The following is a 20,833-nucleotide window of genomic DNA, read 5'->3' as shown; positions in this document are numbered from 1 at the left end:
GGATCGACAGAATCCATAGAATCGGCAAAGCAAGACCGGGAGATATGGACAGACCAAGAGATATAATAGTGCGGTTCACATTTTTTGAGGATAGGGAGACAATATGGAAAAAATTAAGGGGAAAAACCCCACTGGAATATGCTGGTAGGGAAATACAGATATTTCCGGATATTGCACCCGAGACGCTCCAAAGGAAAAAGCTACTGAAACCGCTATTAGTGTAACTGCATACCCAGAATATTAAGTACAGGTGGGGTTTCCCTGCTTGCTTGATAGGAATTAAGGATGGTAGATCGGCAAAGTTAACATTCCCGGAAGAGCTGGAAGACTTCTGCGAGAAAATGGGTGTACGTCGGCCAGCACTGCTGGGCTGGCAAGACAAAATAATGGGGTCATTGTGAAGGAGGTGGGGGAGGGGGCACGGGGAAGGGAAGAGGAGTGAGGGGAAAGGAAAAAAGGAAGATATTGACAAAAAACATGGAGGTGGAAATCAATACCTCCCGTCCTAGGGGTAGAGGCGGGAGAGGCGCAGGCGGGATACCCCAACCCACATAACCTAGAGTTTAGGAGATGGTAGGGGTATGTACAACCATCAACCTAACAAGGGCCAGAAACAGGCCAAGGGGGTCGGGAAGAGGAGGGTGGGGGAGGGGGAGGGGTGGGGTGGGGGGTCGGGGGGGGATGGGGGGTAAGGGCGGGGGGAGGTGGGAAGGCGTAAGGTTGGGGAAGGGAAGTAAAGTAGAAAGAGGGGTTAGGGAGGAAAGAGAAAGAGAGATAGTGTGGACCACCCTATTGAATAGGTTGAAAAGTGCTCGTGCTGGGCTGGGGAGCCCTAGGACAAACAGATGGGTAACAGTAAAAAAGAAGGTCTGAAATTCATGTCCTATAATGTTAAGGGCATGAATACTCCAACAAAACGTCATAAGATTTTAGCTGAGCTGAAAAGGTACGAGGCCGATGTTGTATCTCTCCAGGAGACTCATATCTCTCTGGCATCAAACATAAGGTTATACTCCAGTAACTACCCGGTCTGGTATTATAGCGACACCATTTCGGCCAGAAGCAGAGGGGTAGCGATAGGGTTCTCTAAAAACACAAGATTTCAACTAAGCGAAAAATTATGCGATACAGAGGGAAGATATTTGTTCTTAAAGGGTACATTAGAAGAACAGAAATGCACTTTGGTAAATTTATATGCCCCTAATAGCAACCCAATCAGTTTCTTAAACAAGATATTAAATAAACTTATGAATTTTAAAGCAGGATACGTAATTATGATGGGAGATTTCAACTTTGGCCTCAATCCGGTAGTAGACAGTTCATCGGAGGTAAAGAAGGGAAGAAGCTCGGCACATAAAAACATACTACAAAAACTATACAATAACCAATTAGTAGATATATGGCGAGCTAAGAATCCTCTGGTACGTGATTATTCCTTTTACTCCACAGTCCACGGGACGTATTCTCGGATCGACTACATTTTTATAGACCACGGGCTGTTGGAATATGTGATGGACACTGGGATTGAAGTTATGACCCTCTCGGATCATGCCCCGGTAAATTTATGTCTGAATATCTCAAGGATAGGGAGGAAAACCTCTACATGGCGGTTGAATGAAGAACTTCTGCTTGGGGAGGAGGATAGAATAAAAATAGCGAGCGAGATTGAACAATATTTCATACACAACGACACAGAGGGAATTAAAAGCTGTACGCTATGGGACGCACATAAGGCCTACATAAGGGGAATACTGATACACATGGGGTCTAAAAAGAAAAAAAATGAGAACTGAAAAAATCAACAACCTAATGAGAGAGATACACAAATTAGAACAAGACCATAAAAAAAGTAGACCACAAAAAGATCTGGTATTTAAAAAGTTAGTAACAACTAGGCTAGAGTTGAAGGATCTTTTGGACCAAGAAGCTAGGATGGTGTTTAAGGGGTCGGTCAAGGAACAGTATCTATGGGGGGACAAATCAAGTAAGTTTTTAGCAAGAATGTTAAAAAAGAGAAAAGGGAGAAATTTCATTGGGGCAATCAAGAACAAAAAGGGAAAAATGGTTTATCCCACTAAAGATATAGCAGAAACCTTTAGATCATATTTTGAGGGGATCTTTTCAGATAGTAATATAGGTGCAAAAAATGGAGGGAAAGAGAAGAAGATCAGGGAATTTCTAGGGAACACCATATTATCCAATATCACCTGTATTGAAAGGGAGATGCTTGAAAGGCCAATCTCAGAAGAAGAAATAGTTAAAGCACTACTAAAATCAGTGGCAGGGAAGTCCCCGGGACCAGATGGTTTTACAACACTATATTATAAAACATTTAGAGAGGCCCTTGTCCCCCAAATGTGTCGGTATATGAATGGTCTGGGAGAAGAGTTTGGAATGAGTAGGGAGGATCTAACGGCAACAATTACACTAATTCAGAAAGAAGGCAAAGACCCACTACTGTGCACTAGTTACAGACCGATCTCGCTGTTAAACGCAGACACAAAACTTTATGCTAAAGTACTTGCGGAGCGAATGAAGGACTTAATGACAACTCTGGTGCACCCAGATCAGACAGGTTTTATAGGTGGCCGGGAAGGAAAGGACAACGGAATAAAGACTCTTCTCCTGCTCCAGAAGATGAGACTGGGTGGAACCCCCAGTCTACTCATGTCGCTAGACGCGCAGAAGGCCTTTGACAGAGTAGACTGGGGGTTCATGTTTAAGACTCTGGAGAAGATGGGAATAGGACCAAAGATGATACAGAGGGTTAAGGTATTGTACGACCACCCAAAGACACGTATAAAAGTTAACGGATGTGAATCAGAGGCGTTCGAGATGGAAAGGGGTACTCGGCAGGGTTGCCCGCTTTCACCCCTCCTATTCGTGCTCTCTTTAGAACCACTTTTAGCAGCAATAAGGGGAGACCCTGGAATAGAGGGGGTGAAAGTGGGAAAAATTGAATATAAATATTCCGCTTTTGCGGATGATATATTATTGTATGTACACAACCCTAAGACATCTATGCCAGCATTACTAAACCTACTAGACCAATATGGGGAGGTGTCAAACTTCAAAATAAACAGGTCAAAAACGGAGATAATGAACATCAATATAAAAACGCGAGAGGTACAAAGTTTGCAACAGCAGTGGAAATTCCAGTGGAAGAGTGAACTTAAATATTTAGGGATAAAATTAGCAAAAACAGAGAGGAAAATGTATCGCTACAACTATATCCCGTTATTAGATGAGATACAGGCGGAATGTAAAAGGTGTAGTTATAGACCACTATCGTGGTTAGGGAGAATAAACTCACTAAAGATGATAATATTTCCTAAGATATTATACAGGTTTCAGATGCTCCCAATACCCTTGCCTAATGTTTACTTGTCAAAATTAAAAACCATCCTATTGAAATTTGTGTGGAAAAACAAAAAAGCCAGGGTGGCCTGGACGATACTCCGACAACCAAAGAATAGGGGTGGAGTGGCAATGCCAGATGTACAGCTCTATTATGAAGCAGTGGTTGTATCTAGGGTGAGTGAATGGAATATAAGGGACAACACAGAGAAAAGGTGGGTGAGACTGGAACACGAATTATGTAGAACACAATTGGATAAGCAAATTTGGAACCCCCCTAAGAAGAGAAGTATAGCTTTGGAAGGAAATAACATTACACGGAACACGTTGAGGATTTGGGATAAGTTATATAGGAAATTTAATGGGAAATATAATTCACCACTGATAGCACTAAAACAAAACAATTTCTTTTTACCAGGGTGTCAGGAGATAGGGGGAAATTGGGTAAAGCAAGAAGTAAAATTAAAGGATGTTATGAAAGGGGAGGGGATCGCACCATATCACGAGTTGGCACAAAAAAAAGAGTTGATGACAATTGATGGGTGGAGGTACGCACAGCTCTCGAGCTTTATTAAAAGGCTCCCTCCACGGATTAGATCTGCGGAAGATTTAACCCCTCTGGAACAGCTATGTACTTTGAAGGTCTCAAGGAAAATAGTTTCTAGATGGTATAAAACGCTGCTGGAGGGAGTAGAGCTGGGGGTACCTCCGTACATCAAAAAATGGGAGAGGGAATTGGGTACACTACCGGATAGCACAATATTAAAGCGAATATATAAACTAGTGCACAGTTCAGCGGTAGACGCTAGAACGGCAGAAATGAGTTTCAAATGTGTGACGAGATGGTACTTCACCCCAGAGAGGAAAAGTAAATTTCAGCAGGAGGGTGCCAGGGAATGTTGGCGGGGTTGTAGTGAATTGGGCACGATGACGCATTTATGGTGGAGCTGTCCAAAAATAAAATCGTACTGGAACCAAATTCTAGCCTGCATTAAAGAAATTACAAACATAGAGGTGGAAGTGGACCCTTGGGTAGTGTTATTCCACGGGACAAGAACTGGACTAAGACAATATAAGGAATCAATGATACCCCATCTATTGAATGCAAGCAAAAAATTAATACCAAAAAAATGGCAAGAGAAGGAGGCACCTGCAATGTGGGAATGGGTGGATTCGGTTGAAAAGACCTACAAGATGGAGTGTTTGAGAGGCAGTCTGGAAGAGCAGAGTAGCACACCAATGATAGAGAAATGGAAGCGCTGGGTAGATTTTAGGAAGCAATGGCTTACATCAGAGGGGCTGAAGAAGCCCTAAGAAAGGTGTAGACAGGCTATAACAAGGCGTTAATCAGCGAAAATAAAACAAAAAGGCCCCATAGGAAAAACAGGATAGGGTGGTCCACAGATAGGTGGGATGGGGGGGGGGGATTTAAGGCTAGAAGGGGGATAATATGGGAGTATGACACCGAGAGGGATGAAATGGTTGTTAAGTAGAGTTGTAGCTTGGAATGAATACTTTCCAAAAAAAAATAAAATAAATAAAAAAAAAAAATCTATTTTCATGTTTTTCGCCACGATGATGTGACGGCTTGGTAGGGACGCTGAGCTGTAAGCTGAGGTGGTCCCATGGTTATTAAATTGATTTCACTGAGTGGAAGAGAAGAAAAAAAAAAAAAAAAAAGTAGCTTGTTAAATAATTTTCATATTTGAATGTGTTTGAGAGAAGAAAAAAAATTGCATTGGAGGAGAAGTTGTTAAATAATCACAAAACAGCCCTGCAGTATAGCAGCATATTACTCACAATGGTGAGAGCTCATTTATATAGCACCAACAGTATATGCATTACTTTATAAAAATTAAGGGGCAATACAAGCATAACATGATTCCATTCCACTTACTCTCTTTGTAACAAGTAGGAGTGTTCAAGCACTGCTTGATCTGTAGCGTTGGTGGTATAGTGGTGAGCATAGCTGCCTTCCAAGCAGTTGACCCGGGTTCAATTCCCGGCCAACGCAAAATGACTTTTACATAAATAGAGCATTATTTTGCTAGTATTTCATCACCACTGGGTTTTTTGTTATAGGAGTGAAAAAAGGCTGAATATTTAAAAAAATAAAAATAAAAGCTGCATTAAAACATATTGAATAAAAATTTGTAGAGCTGGGAAAATTAAAGTTTAATTCCTAGATTAATCATAAATTTTTTTGATCGACCAATTCTTTTAATCGGTACTCATCTCTCCTCAAGCTTCCGGGAGTTCCGGTGACGTCACTGGAACTTCTCCTGCTTCCCCAAGTGCCTCCATCTGCTAACAAAGGCAAGAGGGGAGGAGTCCAGTGACGATGTCCGTGACATCACCGGACAGTGATGGTAAATATGGATGTGATTAACTGGGATCACTCAGTGAGCTAAGCGTAGGTAAATTTGATAACCTCTGTTTTTAACATTGTTGTAGAAAAAAAAAAGTAAACACTCTGGTATGTCTGCATGACTGGCTAAAGTGATGCCTACTTGCCTACTATAAAGTGACTGACAGTCAATATACTAGATAAGTTTTATTATTAAAGTTAAACTAACTTTCTACGTTTTTCTTAAAATTTAATAAAAAAAAATTACTTACGTCAGTGCTACAGATTGAATTTAAAACATATTTGTGTGAACTGTGAAGTTAAATCATGGATTGTGGAAACTAGTGGCGGGTGATTGTATATAGTGTATAGTGATTGTGTATAGAGTTGCAATGCAAGGAGATCAGCTAAAAGTAGTTGGATCTGTATGTGAGTTATAATTAATCAAAATTAGTAAATTAATCGATTTAAAAAAAATTGATTAATCAAACAAACATTTTAATCAGCAACAGCCCTAAAAATTAGATCAAATGTCTTTATAAACTTAGGCCACAATGTATTCGGCTATATGTCTTTGGTAAAAAAAAAAAATCACAATAAGTGTATATTGATTGGTTTGCGTGAAAGGTATAGCATCTACAAGTGATCGTATATATACATAGTAATGGTGGTGATCAGCGACTTATAGTGGGACTGTGATAGTGCGGCGGGAAATCTGACACTAACTGAGACTGGTTGGGAACTGACACTGACTTCACCAGTGACACTAATACAGTGATCATTGCTAATACTATACACCAGTGGTCTCCAAACTGCGGTCCGGGGGCCAGATGTGGACCTTTGCTTTTAGCCAGCCCATGGGACACTATTTTATCCACTGATACCAACAATGGGGCCTAATTCCCTCCACACTGGGCCCAGTAAAAGGGCACAATTCCTCCCCTATGACCCCAACTTATGGGACATAATCCATTTCATACGCAGAGGAGGAGGGGAACCGTCACCAACACCCAAAAACACTGACTCTTACCATAGATGTACAGATAAAAACGCATGTAGTAAATCACCAAGGGGGAGGCAGTTTTCTATGCTGATTTCCCTTCGTCTACAGAGGCGCAATCATCTCAATGGGAGTCGTCCAATGGGAAAAGAGGATTCCTATTTCTGTTTAGTAGGCACTTCACTTCCCAGGAACTGCTTAAATCTCCAGACCAACAATCCTCCCAAAAACTTGTGCATCCAGTTAATTCACAATTTGTCAAAAAGTAACCCCAGCAAAAAAGTCACCCTTAACAGACTCTTGAAGGATTGTGACTTTAAATGAGCTTCTTCTGCCAATCCCCGCCGCTTTGTTGTTTCTCCTCCCCTTTGACAGAGGGGGAGGAGAAACAACAAAGCGGCGGAGCCGGCAGAAGCTGTCAGCGAGTTGGAGTGAGGAGCGGAGAGCCGGGCAGGAGCAGAACAGAACTGTCTCAGCTTGGCACTGAGGGACTGCAATACACAGGAGGTGGGTGCGGGGATTGGCAGAAGAAGCTCATTTAAAGTCACAATCCTTCAAGAGTCTGTTAAGGGTGACTTTTTTGCTGGGGTTACTTTTTGACAAATTGTGAATTAACTGGATGCACAAGTTTTTGGGAGGATTGTTGGTCTGGAGATTTAAGCAGTTCCTGGGAAGTGAAGTGCCTACTAAACAGAAATAGGAATCCTCTTTTCCCATTGGACGACTCCCATTGAGATGATTGCGCCTCTGTAGACGAAGGGAAATCAGCATAGAAAACTGCCTCCCCCTTGGTGATTTACTACATGCGTTTTTATCTGTACATCTATGGTAAGAGTCAGTGTTTTTGGGTGTTGGTGACGGTTCCCCTCCTCCTCTGCGTATGAAATGGATTATGATTATTCCTTCTTCTGCCTTTGGATGTGATCACCATATCTGAGGATATCGTATTTTGAAGCCATTCACTATATTCTTGTTTATGAACTTTTTTTTATATATTTTTTTATATATTTTTTTATATATTTTGTTTGTTTTGAATAGAGCGCTATATCATTGTCCATATATCTTTATATATTGTTTCCAGCAATATTTGTGTTAGCAGCTATTTTTGTTTTATATAGATTGATTTTGCTTTTTAGCGCAACAAATTTTTTCACTTTTCTATGGGACATAATGCCTCTCAATGGATTCCTTTAATTTGGAGAGATTTGCTCTTGCTTTCTGTTTGGCTATGAGGCAGGAAATGAAAGCAAAATTTCTGCAATGGGACAGGGATGGCAAAAAATAAACTGACAAGTGCTATAACCCTCCACCCCATCCATCCAAAATTAAAAAAAGTGACTGTAGTTCTACTTTAACCCCTTCCCGACCAGCCACTACAGTTATATTGGGGCAGGTTGGCTCCCCTGGGTGAACCGTCGTAGCTGCATGTCGGTATGCCTTTTGACGACTAGGGGGTGTGCCCGGCAGTCACGATTGCTCCACTCAGGGACAGAACGGAGATCTCTCAATGTAAACAGACAGGACTCCGTGCTGTCAGGGGTGGAGAGAGCGATCTGTTGTACTAAGTATGAACAAAGATATGAACAACGATTGCTCTCCTCATCCATGGCAGTCCCATCCCCCCACAGTTAGAATCACTCCCTGGGTAACACAGTTAACCCCTTGATCACCCCCTACTGTTAACCCCTTCCCTGCCAGTGACATTTGCACAGTAATCAGCGCACTTTTATAGCACTGATCGCTGTATAAATGCCAATGGTCCCAAAAATGTTTCAAAAAGTTTCCGATCTGTGCGCCATAATGTCACAGTCCAGATAAAAATCGCAGATCGCCACCATTGCTAGTAAAAAAAAATAATAATAATAAAAATGCCATAAATCTTTCCCCTATATTGTAGACGCTATAACTTTTGTGCAAACTAATCAATATATGCTTATTGCCATTTTTATTACCAAAAATATATCTAAGAATACACATCGGTTTTGCCGTCAAAAATTAGTTTTGTTTCATTCCGTTTCGAATGAAAAAAATTGTATGTCATAATTCATGTACGAAATTCAATTTGGATTTATACAAAATACGAATTTTCATTAGATTCGTAAACTTTTCGTTAAAATAACAAAATTTCGTTATGATGAATTTATCATTATGAGGGGTCCCCACCATCCCTGTGCTGAGTTCCCGGGTCTGAGTGTCCACTCGCTGTGCTCATTATGAGGGGTTCCCACCATCCCTGTGCTGAGTTCCCGGGTCTAAGTGTCCACTCGCTGTGCTCATTATGAGGGGTTCCCACCATCCCTGTGCTGAGTTCCCAGGTCTGAGTGTACACCCGCTGTGCCAATTATGAGGGTTTCCCACCATACCTGTGCTGAGTTCCCAGGTCTGATTGTCCACTCGCTGTGCTCATTATGAGGGGTTCCCACCATCCCTGTGCTGAGTTCCCAGGTCTGAGTGTACACCCGCTGTGCCAATTATGAGGGTTTCCCACCATACCTGTGCTGAGTTCCCAGGTCTGATTGTCCACTCGCTGTGCTCATTATGAGGGGTTCCCACAATCCCTGTGCTGAGTTCCCAGGTCTGAGTGTCCACTCGCTGTGCTCATTATGAGGGGTTCCCACCATCCCTGTGCTGAGTTCCCAGGTCTGAGTGTACACCCGCTGTGCCAATTATGAGGGCTTCCCACCATCCCTGTGCTGTGCTGACTTCCTCTGATTGGTGAACAAAACACCAGTCATGTTTCTGTTAATTTGGATCTGAAATTCGTTAACGAAATTTTGGAATTCGTATAAAATTTGTAAACATAGAAATTGCCATAGGGTTCCCACCATTTCTGTGCTGAATCCCTTGGGTTTTAACAATTACGTATTTTCGTTATGAATTTGGATCCGAAATTCGTAAACGAAATTTCGTATTTCGTACGGAATTCGTATGCAAAAAAATTAGTATTTCGGATTCGTATGAATTTCTGGAGATTCATACAAAACAAATTGCACATGTCTATTGCCTGTACTGCTGTCTGCCTTATCTCACCTATTCTTGTCTAAGGAGTCTTCCAATCTGCCTACTTGCTGATTGTTACTAAGGGTGTCCTGTGCCCTTTTCTCTCTTCCACATTTTTCCAGTTATGAGAAATAAACTTCTCTCTTGTTTGAGCATAAAAGCAACTGCCACCCAACTTTCTTTCTGCTTCGTCACCCACCATGCCTAATAACTTGCACCTGAGGAATTCATTTTTGGAGCAAAGGGTTAATCGTGTGCATAACAATGTGTGTAATATGTGCTGCTTTAACTAATCAATGTGGCTGATTTTTCTCCCTGCTTTGCAGGGAGAAAACAAAAAAAACACCCACATTACTGCTCCATGTACAGGGGACCTGTGTTAATAGTAAACACAGGGCTCTGTAATGTGATTCACTAAGCCAATCAGCAGGTCCCGTCCAATGATGATTGACATGTGCTGTACCAAATCACAGCACAGATAGGGGCAGCAGGCGGGAGCGTGTCCCCTACCCGGGAGTCTCGGGAGGGCCACAGCCAGAAAATAAAAAATTTTGCCGGGCATTTTATCAGTGTTGGTGCTTCAATCATCCCGGCACCATGGTTTATATGGTGTCAGAATGATTGAAGTGCATTATTTCTCTTCTTACATTGTAATATAAAATGAAATGGTTCAACTCATCATAATGCAGAATCAGTGGGAGCCCTGCACGTGTCACTTGCTACCGTCACCTGCCACATGTTGGCGGATTGTCACTTGTCACATCACCAGCCACACGTGGATTGTCATTTGCTGGGTCGCTTTCCTGCTAAGGCAGGGATTGTCTGTTTCTGTGTCCTAGAGTCAGGCAGCAGATAGATGATGCAATCTCTCTGCTGCCCATGGCTGCCTGCACAGTGAGGGCAGAACTGCAGGGATGCAGGGTGGGCAGAGAGAGATGATGTCATCTCTCTGCTCTCCCACCAACTGATTTGCCAGCCACCCTCTCACCCACCGAGCTGCCCAGCTGCCTGGTGCACCAGCTCTCACCCACCCAGCCATCCACCCGCTCTCTCACCCACTCATGGAGCCGCTCAGCTACCCAGCCCACCTGCACTCTCCCCCCCCCACGGAGCTGCCTGCCCTCACACACACCCAGACGTCTGCCTGCAGAGCCACCGGCTCTCTTGGCCGCCCACTCACTCACCTACAACTAATTTCTTGGGGGGGGGGCAATTGCCCCATTGCCCCCTGGATTCGCCCCTGGCCTTGGGGGCACTCTGCATATGTACAGTTTGATGTGTATCGCTAGAGAGGGTTTTTTTTGGGGGGGGGGGAGATTGCATGTGATCAGCCATGAACTACAGGACAGACAATGCAAAGTGCGCAGGACTGCCTGTTGGGAGCAGTGATAAATGGACCAGCATGGCCTACATTCAGCCTCTCTGGATGCCATTCAACACCTGCCAGAGGAGGTCTCTGTGTGACCAGGAATGAGAGACTGCGGCCTACACAACAGAGAGCTGGATTGCCTGCCTCTGAGGAATCTTGGAGGACAGCCCTGCTACTCTAGCAAGGGGACCGGCTTGTGCTTGACCGGCTTGTGCTTCAGAGCAACTGAAAGCCATCTGCACTTCAGTCCATTGGGAGTGGCAGCACGGCGTGGCAGCACCATCTTCACCAGATGGAGACACTAGGAGAGGGATTCTGGATGGAGCCTCACAGTCATTGGAGTCTATTGTGGTGAGAGGGCACCTACCCAATCCAGTAGAGAGTACAGTATTGCTGAGTGAGTTCTTTCTACAGACTGCTGGTGAGACGTGTAGTTCCATGGAGGTGAATCTCCAGGCATCATACAGCTGGGCTTTGGGGCCTTGTCTTTCTCCCCTGAACTTTAAGGTCAGTGCTGTATTGCACTCACATATAAGGAGGAATCTACAAGTGGCCGATATTTCTTCAGTTAAGCAGTTATCAGAAAATCTTTTGTTCTACCGTCATTTCTTGTCCTTTGTCTTTGTGGATTACAAATACTGCAGTTTAAACATCAGGCTAGCTGAAGATATCCGGAATCTAAAGAACCTTCACCATCCTTTCCTTTTACTAAGCTCTGCTGCTCTATATGCAGGGTAGATTATGGTACTACAACCTAGGGGGAGCCATTTTATTGAGACATTCTAAAAAACATTGCACTGTGTTACTGTGTGCATATTTTGTGTTCATTTATGCTGGTCTGTGTGCTGAGGCTTCAGGGGACATATATCCAAAACATGCGTGGAGGGTGTACACCTCCCTGTGTACCTGTTCACATATACCTTTTTAGGTAACAAAGGTACATATACTTTATATGATTCAGAATTCCTTATTCTTTTTCCAGGTCTGTAACAGAAGAAGGCATCCTCAGCAAAAATAAAGTTTGTCTCCCCGTCGGGGAATTGAACCCCGGTCTCCCGCGTGACAGGCGGGGATACTTACCACTATACTAACGAGGAGTACTTGAGGGGTTTTTGCTTTTGCTTTTGCTTTTGCTTTTGCTAGGGCTTTTGCTAGGGCTTTTGCTTTTGCTAGGGCTTTTGCTTTTGCTAGGGCTTTTGCTAGGGCTAGGGCTTTTGCTAGGGCTAGGGCTTTTGCTTTTGCTAGGGCTTTTGCTTTTGCTAGGGCTTTTGCTAGGGCTTTTGCTTTTGCTAGGGCTTTTGCTTTTGCTTTTGCTAGGGCTTTTGCTTTTGCTTTTGCTAGGGCTTTTGCTTTTGCTGTTGCTGCTCTGTCTCTTTAATAAAACACTATTATATGTCACCCATCATATTTTTGTTAGTATAGGTCAGTGATGGCGAACCTTTTTGAGCCCGAGTGTCAAAACTGCAAACCAAAACTACTTATTTTTTTTCAAAGTGCCAACACTGCAATTAAATCTGAATAACAAGGTTTTAGTTGAGAAAAAACAATTCGTACAGTTTTTTCACAATGAAACTAATAATGAGGCCCCCCCCTTTTTTTTTTTTTTAAAAAGCTCTAAGAGTAGTAAGTTAGTTAAAAAAAAGGCTTTATTCAGTTTATGGGCAGAGTACTGCAGAGTATTGCATAGTATGGGCAGAGTACTACAGAGTATTGCATAGTATGGGCAGAGTACTACAGAGTATTGCATAGGATGGTCAGCGTATGGGCAGAGTACTGCAGAGTGTTGCATAGGATGGTCAGCATATGGGCAGGGTACTGCAGAGTATTGCATAGTATGGGCATAGCATTGCATCTCTTTCCCTCTTCCCCTCTTCCCTCACACTCCATTGACGCCCTCCCAGAATAAGCCGACTTTGCTGTAGCCATCTTTTGGCTATGGCCCGGTCGGCAATTGGTTATAAAACTCATATTTGAGTTGTTGAAATCAGTGTGGGGTCAGGCTCCGGTCGCTCCGGTGGTGTCCGTGTCAGGAGATTTCCCACACAGGCACCTCAACAGGTGCGTCAGATGTTTGAGAAAGGGGGCGTGGCTTCAGCGTTCGGAGCATGCGCCATGCCCACTCGGACACGTCACCGCTATCCCCAGAGGACTGTGGGAGGCATAGTTCGCGGGAGCGGACGATTTAAGGACAGTGTAATTGTCACGGCGTGCCCACAGAGGCGGCTCGGCGTGCCGGCAGCGGCATGTGTGCCACGCGTTCGCCATCACTGGTATAGGTTATGCGATGCAGGTAAGAAAGAAAAAAAAATGTCACGCGGTTTACAATCGCTCTAAGAAAGCTTCATTGTAATTTTTTTCAACAATCAATATTATTTTGATCCTTTGTCGCAGGCCCAGAAAACTGCCTAGGGCTCATAGGCCGATGCCTACCCTGCCTATTTGGTAATCTATCACTGAGCTTGACATGTTTGGTATGTTTTTACACAATGTAAGCCAATCTTAAAAATTTTATACATAAATGGGGTGTTTGAGAAAAAAATTATTTTAATGTATATTTCCTAAAAATATGTGTTCGAAATAAACTGTGCAAATATTGTGTTACATAAAAAATTTAAACTACCCCCACTTTATTCTTTAGGGTCTCTGCTTTCAGAAAATATAAACATTTTTGAGGATTTACTGTAATTTCTTGAAGAAAATGCAGATTTGAACGTGTGCAAAAAAAAATCCCCAGCAGGCAATCTCACCAACACTATTTCCTGGTGCAAGGGCCTGCTAGCCCAGTGAAGCAGATGTCCCCTACAGCTCTCTTACACTGTCATCTCTCTCTTTGCCCTTGTACACACGTGGGACATTCTGACAACAAAATCTATCGGATTTTGTCTGAAACTGGTGTTGCATACACACGGTCGGACAAAGTTGTCGGAGAATCTGATTGTTAGTAACATGATGACGTTATTTAGTTTAGACGGGACTACGTTCAGGCCAGTAGCCAATAGCTTTGGTCTAGGAATTTTATCTGAGCATGCATGGCACTTTGTCCGATCAGAATTCGCTACAAACGATCGCAAAAAGTCCGATCGGATCACGTTGTCGGAAAATTTTTATATCCAGCTCTCAAACTTTGTTGGTCGGACATTCCGACGGAAAAAGTCAGATGAAGCACACATGCAGTCGGATTATCCGACAACACGGTCCGATCGGACATTTTCCGTCAGAATTTCTGACTGTGTGTACAAGGGCTTATAGTTAGAGGACCCGGATGCTAGACAGACAGGAATATGATCATGGGTGAACGATAATAGTGTTTTATTAAAATAGTGTAAAAAAGTATTCCTGCGCCTAATCAGGGTACAAATCTAAGGCGTACTGCTGCACGCACTGGGGGGAAATATCTGAACCCGCAAAAAATATAATCAAGGAAATAATCATGTGCACCACTACTTTCCTTGATTATAGTGTTTTATTAAAGAGACAGGGAGCAGGAGCACCATCTTATGTACTCCTCATTAGCATAGTTGTAAGTATCCCCGCCTGTCACATGGGAGACTTAAAAGAGTTATTTTAGACCATAATTTACAGATTGAGAGGGTAATTCAAATGAATTGGGAAGATATGTCAAAATGTGGACAGTTTCTCCAAAATCTTTTAAATGTCCTGGAGCAGGGATAGGCAACCTTAACAAAGTAGAGATCTACCTGAACAACGTGAAAGAGATCAAAGCTTACCGAAGTTAAGCAACCTTTAAAAAAAAATGAACTAGCAAGGCATAACTAAATAGAAAGGAAAACTTTAATAACATTTAATAAAACAAATGTCACTGTAAAATTATAAAGTTACACTACCTTAAAAGCAGAAAGTGTCAGTCAATAGAGCAGTATATAGTGACAGAGAAGTCTGTGAGCAGTATGTAGTGGCAGGGTGGTCAGTATGTAGTGGCAGGGTGGTCAGTGGGAAGTATGTAGTGGCAGGGTGGTCAGTGAGCAGTATGTAGTGGCAGGGTGGTACGTGACCAGAATGTAGCGACAGGGTGGTCAGTGAGCAGTATGTAGTAATAGGGCAGTTAGTGAGCAGTATGTAGGGATGAGCTTCGTGTTCGAGTCGAACGTACGTTCGACTCGAACATTGGCTGTTCGGGCGTTCGGCGAAATCCGAACTCTTGGTCCGTTCGCGTCAAAATTCGTGTGGCGCGCGCGGACCACAATGCGCAGTGCATTGCTGGCTCGTGATTGGCCAAGCATGCACTGTGACCCCGCATGCTTGGCCAATCGCAGCGCCAGCAGCGAGGGGAGCCATGATTGGCCACAGGCATCCTGCCTGTGGCCAATCATAGCTCAGGCTATGTAGTGCACGCCCCACACTATATAAGGCCGCCTTTGAGGCGGCCTCGTGTAGTGTGTTGGCATCTGAAGCAGTGGGTGTTCTGTGTACCTTCAACACAGTTACACACCAATCGTTTTTGGCTGATTTCCTATCTTGCTCTTGTGTAGTGGTTATTGTCTGTGCCCTGACCGCAGTATACACCACTATATTCACCTCACCTATATAGCTAGTGATCTAGCTTTAATAATAGAGCTTGCAGTCAGTAGTGTTAGGAGATAGTGCGTGCTGTCTGCGTGCTCTGTACCCAGTACATACCGCTATAATCCACCTACATAGCTGTTCTCTATTTGAGCCCAATTGCCATCTGCAGGAGTTATTGGAAGTTGTGTGTGCTTCCAGCACAGCACAGTATACATCTGTATATACCCCTTTATCTCTGCTGTTCTATAAAAAAAGGCATCTGCAGGAGTTAGTGGGTGTTGTGTGCCTCCAGCACAATATAAACTACCCAACTACTGTTTTACCCAACTCCCTTCAGGCCATTACCATGTCTGGAAGGCCAGCAAGGAGAGGCAGACAGGCGCGAGCCGATAAAAGAGGGCAAGCAGGCTCTGTGTCTAGAGACAACAGTGCTGGTCGTGGACGCGGTGCATTGTCATCAGCACGTGGCCATGGGACATGCTTGTCCTTCTTTTCTGCAGCTGGACATGTTGAACCGCAACATGCCAACGACTTGGTAGAGTGGATGACCAAGCCCTCTTCATCCTCCTCATCCTCTCTCACCCAGTCTCAGGGTAGTAGCAAAGCAGCTGCCAACACATCGTCTTCCCTCCTCTCAATGTCATCATCAGTGACTCCTTCCCTAGACCCACCACGTCCTCCTGAGGAGTCTCCTGAACTCTTTGAGCACAGTGTTGGGTACATGCTCCAGGAGGATGCCCAGTGTTTGGTGGGCTCTGATGATGACACTCAGCTAGAGGAAGGCAGTAGCGTGAGCGCAGAGAGAGGGGATGCTCAAGAAGGACAGCAATCTGGCAGTCATGTTCCACAAGCTGCAGCATACTGCCAGGCGATGAAGAGGGAGGGGATGATGAGGGCACTGACTCCACGTGGGTGCCTGGAAGGAGGGAGGAGGAGGAGGCGGCACATGTCCAACGAGGCAGGATGCCCTCCGGGGGCCAGCTTAGGGGCAGCACACCGACTGAATCACACCGCAGAGCTCCGCCTGCACAGAGCGCTTCCTCTGCGCGTTATTCTAAAAGTTCTTTGGTGTGGGCCTTTTTTGAGACGAGTGCATCAGATCGCACCGCTGCTATTTGCAACATATGTCTCAAGCGTATCTCACGTGGCCAAAACATCAACCGCTTGGGCACCACATGCTTGACCAGACATTTGTTGACCTGCCATGCAGCTCGTTGGCAAGCGTACCTCAAAGACCCACACCAAAGAACAAAGCGGACCTCTCCTTGCTCCTCATCAGCTGGCATCTCCAACCCCACTAGACCTTCAGTCCTCTCTGAAACCTGCTCCGAGAGGAATGAAGGTGTAGAATTAGGTGTGTCACAGCCAAGTGCTTCCGGGAACTCTGCTAGTGGTACATCCACATCCGATTATAGCAGGCAAATGTCCCTGCCCCAGCTGCTGGACCGGCGGAAGAAGTTTACTCCCAGCCATCCACATGCCCAGCGGTTGAATGCTAGCTTGGCTAAATTGCTAGCACTTCAACTGCTGCCTTTTCAGTTGGTAGACTCGGCCCCCTTCCGTGAGTTTGTACAATGTGCGGTTCCTCAGTGGCAGGTCCCCAAACGCCACTTTTTCTCACGGAAGGCGATTCCGGCTCTCTACCGGCATGTGGAAGGCAATGTCCTTGCCTCGCTGGACAGGGCGGTCAGTGGTAAGGTGCATATTACCGCTGACTCATGGTCCAGCAGGCATGGACAGGGACTTTACCTGTCTTTCACGGCCCATTGGGTCACTCTTCTGGCTGCTGGGAAGGATGCAGGACAAGGTGCAGAAGTAGCCTTATATGTAACATGCCCACCAGATGGAACTCAACATTGGCCATGCTGCAGCGGCTGCACACGCAGCAGAGGGCCATCAATGAGTACCTGTGCGACTACGGCACCAGGACAGGGTCAGGGGAGCTCGGTTTTTTCTCACCACGCCAGTGGGGCATGATCAGGGATGCATGCACTGTCCTGTCACCGTTTGAGGAGGCCACAAGGATGGTGAGCAGTGACAGTGCATGCATCAGTGACACTGTACCTCTTGGAGCATACGCTGCGTGGAATAAAGGACAGGGCACTTGAGGCAGAACAGAGGCAGGAAGAGGAGGACTTCCTTGCCTCTCAAGGCCCCCTTTATCCAGACAGTGTTCCTGCTGTGCCACCCATCACACAGGAAGAGGGTGAGGAGGAGGAAGAGGAGGAGGAGGATGATTGTGTCAGCATGGAGGTGGAGGCTGGCACTCAGCATCAGCATCAGCAGTCTTATAGGGATGATTTACAGTCCCAAGAAACAGGTGGACTTGTACGTGGCTGGGAGGAGGTAGCTGCGGATCATGTTGTCCTTAGTGACCCAGAGGACTCCGGACCGAATGCCTCAGCTAACCTACGCTGCATGGCCTCCCTGATCCTGCAAAGCCTGCGGAAGGATCCTCGTATTCTTCGGATCAAGGAGAGGGACCATTACTGGCTGGCCACTCTCCTTGATCCACGGTACAAGGGTAAGGTTGCCGACCTTATCTTGCCATCGCAGAGGGAGCAGAGGATGAGACATCTCCGGGAGGCCTTGCAGAAAGCTCTGTGCAACGCGTTCCCAGAGACTGGGAGGTCACAAACTCCTGGTCCTGGACAACGTGTTGCTGAGGCATCAGTCAGAAGGAGCGGTGGAGAAGGTGGCCGTCTGACTGATGCTTTCAGACAATTTTTTAGTCCGCAGCCCCAAGGTATGATTGGTTCCAGCACCCATCGCCAGCGTCTAATTTACATGGTGCAGGAATACCTAGGGGCAAGGTCAGACTTGGACACCTTTCCCACCGAAAATCCTCTGGCTTACTGGGTCTTGAGGATGGATCACTGGCCAGAGCTTGCACAGTATGCAATTGAGCTACTGGCCTGTCCTGCATCCAGCGTTCTTTCGGAACGCACCTTCAGTGCTGCTGGTGGCTTTGTTACCGATCACAGGGTGCGCCTGTCCACCGAATCAGTTGATCGACTGACCTTCATCAAGATGAATCAGTCTTGGATCACCCACAGCTACCAAGCACCTGAAGCTGATGTAACCGACTAATTTTTTTTGAAATACCACATCCCTTCAAGACTGCCTATGCTGATGCTGAGTGACTGTCCTGTTATGTTGATTGTCTATCCTCTTCCTCCTCCGTTGATATGTTGGAAGAACATTTTTGGTTCTGGGTGATGCCAGCAGCCCAATTTTTCTGCCCCTGTTTAACAGGGGCGTTTAATTACAATTTTTGATGCAATGCTTTGCAGCAGGGCTAATTCCTGCAATAAAACTAGAGTATATGGCAGAGGTTGGAGTGTGGTGGCACCAGCACCAGTGCCTAAGGCCCAATTTTTCTGCCCCGGTTTAACAGGGGCGTTTAATTACAATTTTTGATGCAATGCTTTGCAGCAGGGCTAATTCCTGCAATAAAACTAGAGTATATGGGAGAGGTTGCAGTGTCGTAACACCAGTGCCAGCGGCCCAATTTTTCTGCCCCTGTTTAACAGGGACATGTAATTACAATTCTTGATATAATATTTCACAGGAAGGCCCGCTCCTGTGCCCACCCAGAGTAATTGTGAGGACTTATAGTGTTGTGGCACCAGCACCACAACCACCAAAGGTCAATTTTTCTACCACTGTTCAACAATGGCATGTAATTACAATTCTTGATATAATCGTTCACAGCAGAGCGCTCCAGCGCCCACCAAGAGTAACTTTGAGGGCTTACAATGTTGTGGCAAAACCAACACCTTGTTCCGCCATTTCTGAAGAGCATATAGGGCAGGCCCCTACTTTCAAACATCCAATTTACAAACATCTCCTACTTGCAAACGGAAGGAGACAACAGCAAGTGAGATGAAAAAAGATGGACGACAAAACAAATTATACAGGGGTGATAACCCTTCCCTATGTTTTCCAAAAAGCTTAAAAATAGTTTTTTTGACTGGAGCTACACTTTAAAAATGTACCAGTTGAAAATTACAAACAGATTCAACTTAACACAACAAACCTACACAGTCCCTGTCTTGTTTGCACCACCTGTATACTGCTGTTCTGAGTATATAGGGCCTGGGGGCCACACACATTTCCTTTTTTTAATATGGGTACGGGGTTCCCCTTAATATGCGTACAAGACCCAAATAGGCTGGTAATGGGCAGGGAGGGCTACCCATGCCATTTTTCTGAATGATTTTCAACCATATTGCAGGAACCAGATATAACATTAAAACCGCAAGCAGTTTTAAATGGTGTTATTTCCGTTTAATGTCATTTTGTGCAGGGACTGTTCTAAACACGGGAAACACGTGGCACTTCACAGGCATACTACAGACACCCCCCAGGCACCATATTTTAAGGAATATTTCACTTTTTTTTTCACTTTAATCGTCATTAAAATCAGTGCTCCCGCAAAAACGGCCATTTTTAAAAACATTTTAGGCATTGACCCATGTCCCCTGGGGCAGGAGCCAGGTCCCCAAACCCTTTTTAGGACAGTATCTTGCATATTAGCCGTTAAAATTAGCACTTTCCATTTCGAACGTTCGAGTCCCATAGACTTCAATGGGGTTCTAACGTTCGTAACGAACGTGGGGTCCGTTCGAAAGTTCTGGTACGAACCGAACCGGGGGGTGTTCGGCTCATCCCTAGCAGTATGTAATGGCAGGGAAGTCAGTGAGCGGTATGTAGCGGCAGGGAAATCAGTGAGCAGTATAGTGGCAGGTTGGGGTGGCAAGTTGAGGTGGTACAGGGCAGCTATGGGTGGTATACAGAGGTAGGTTGGGGTGGTGTAGGGCAAGTTGGGGTGGTTAGGGTTTTATATAGAGGCAGGTTGGGGTGGTTATGGTGTACACAACAGGTTAGGATGGTGTAGGGCAGCTTGGGTGGTATAGTGCAGCTTGGAGAGGTTTAGTGATAGCGTGGGGTAGTATAAGGCAGGTTGGGGTGGTATATAGAGGCAGGTTGGGGTGGTATAGTGGCAGGCTTGAGGTTTTTTTACCTTAAAAGTGATATTAGAGAGGGAAAAAAAGTCACACTTACCTGCTGTATGTAGTGACTAACCCAGTGAAGCAGATATCCCCTACACCTTTCGCACACTGTGATCTCTCCTTGTTAGCGGAACCAGATACTAGACAGACAAGAATATTATTGGTGAAATATGACAGTGTTTAATTAAAGAGAAGGAGCACAGGAACAGTATTTTATGTAT

General features: G+C 44.9%; 2 non-coding genes across 2 annotated transcripts; one reads left to right on the top strand and one right to left on the bottom strand.

Annotated features, from left to right (window-relative positions):
• The first annotated feature begins 5,299 nt into the window (after positions 1–5,299).
• On the top strand, positions 5,300–5,371 carry TRNAG-UCC (transfer RNA glycine (anticodon UCC)). Its single transcript has one exon. It is a non-coding gene; the product is annotated as a tRNA-Gly (tRNA).
• A 6,727-nt stretch (positions 5,372–12,098) lies between these two features.
• Positions 12,099–12,170, bottom strand: TRNAD-GUC (transfer RNA aspartic acid (anticodon GUC)). Its single transcript has one exon. It is a non-coding gene; the product is annotated as a tRNA-Asp (tRNA).
• Between the last annotated feature and the right edge of the window lie 8,663 nt (positions 12,171–20,833).

The sequence above is a fragment of the Lithobates pipiens genome, unplaced genomic scaffold, assembly GCF_037356315.1.
Source record: "Lithobates pipiens isolate NorthernLeopardFrog02 unplaced genomic scaffold, aLitPip1_a1.2 Scaffold_18, whole genome shotgun sequence".
Taxonomy (NCBI): Eukaryota; Metazoa; Chordata; class Amphibia; order Anura; family Ranidae; genus Lithobates; species Lithobates pipiens.
The sequence above is the reverse complement of the archived record's forward strand: the minus strand, read 5'-3'. Positions and strand labels throughout refer to the sequence as shown.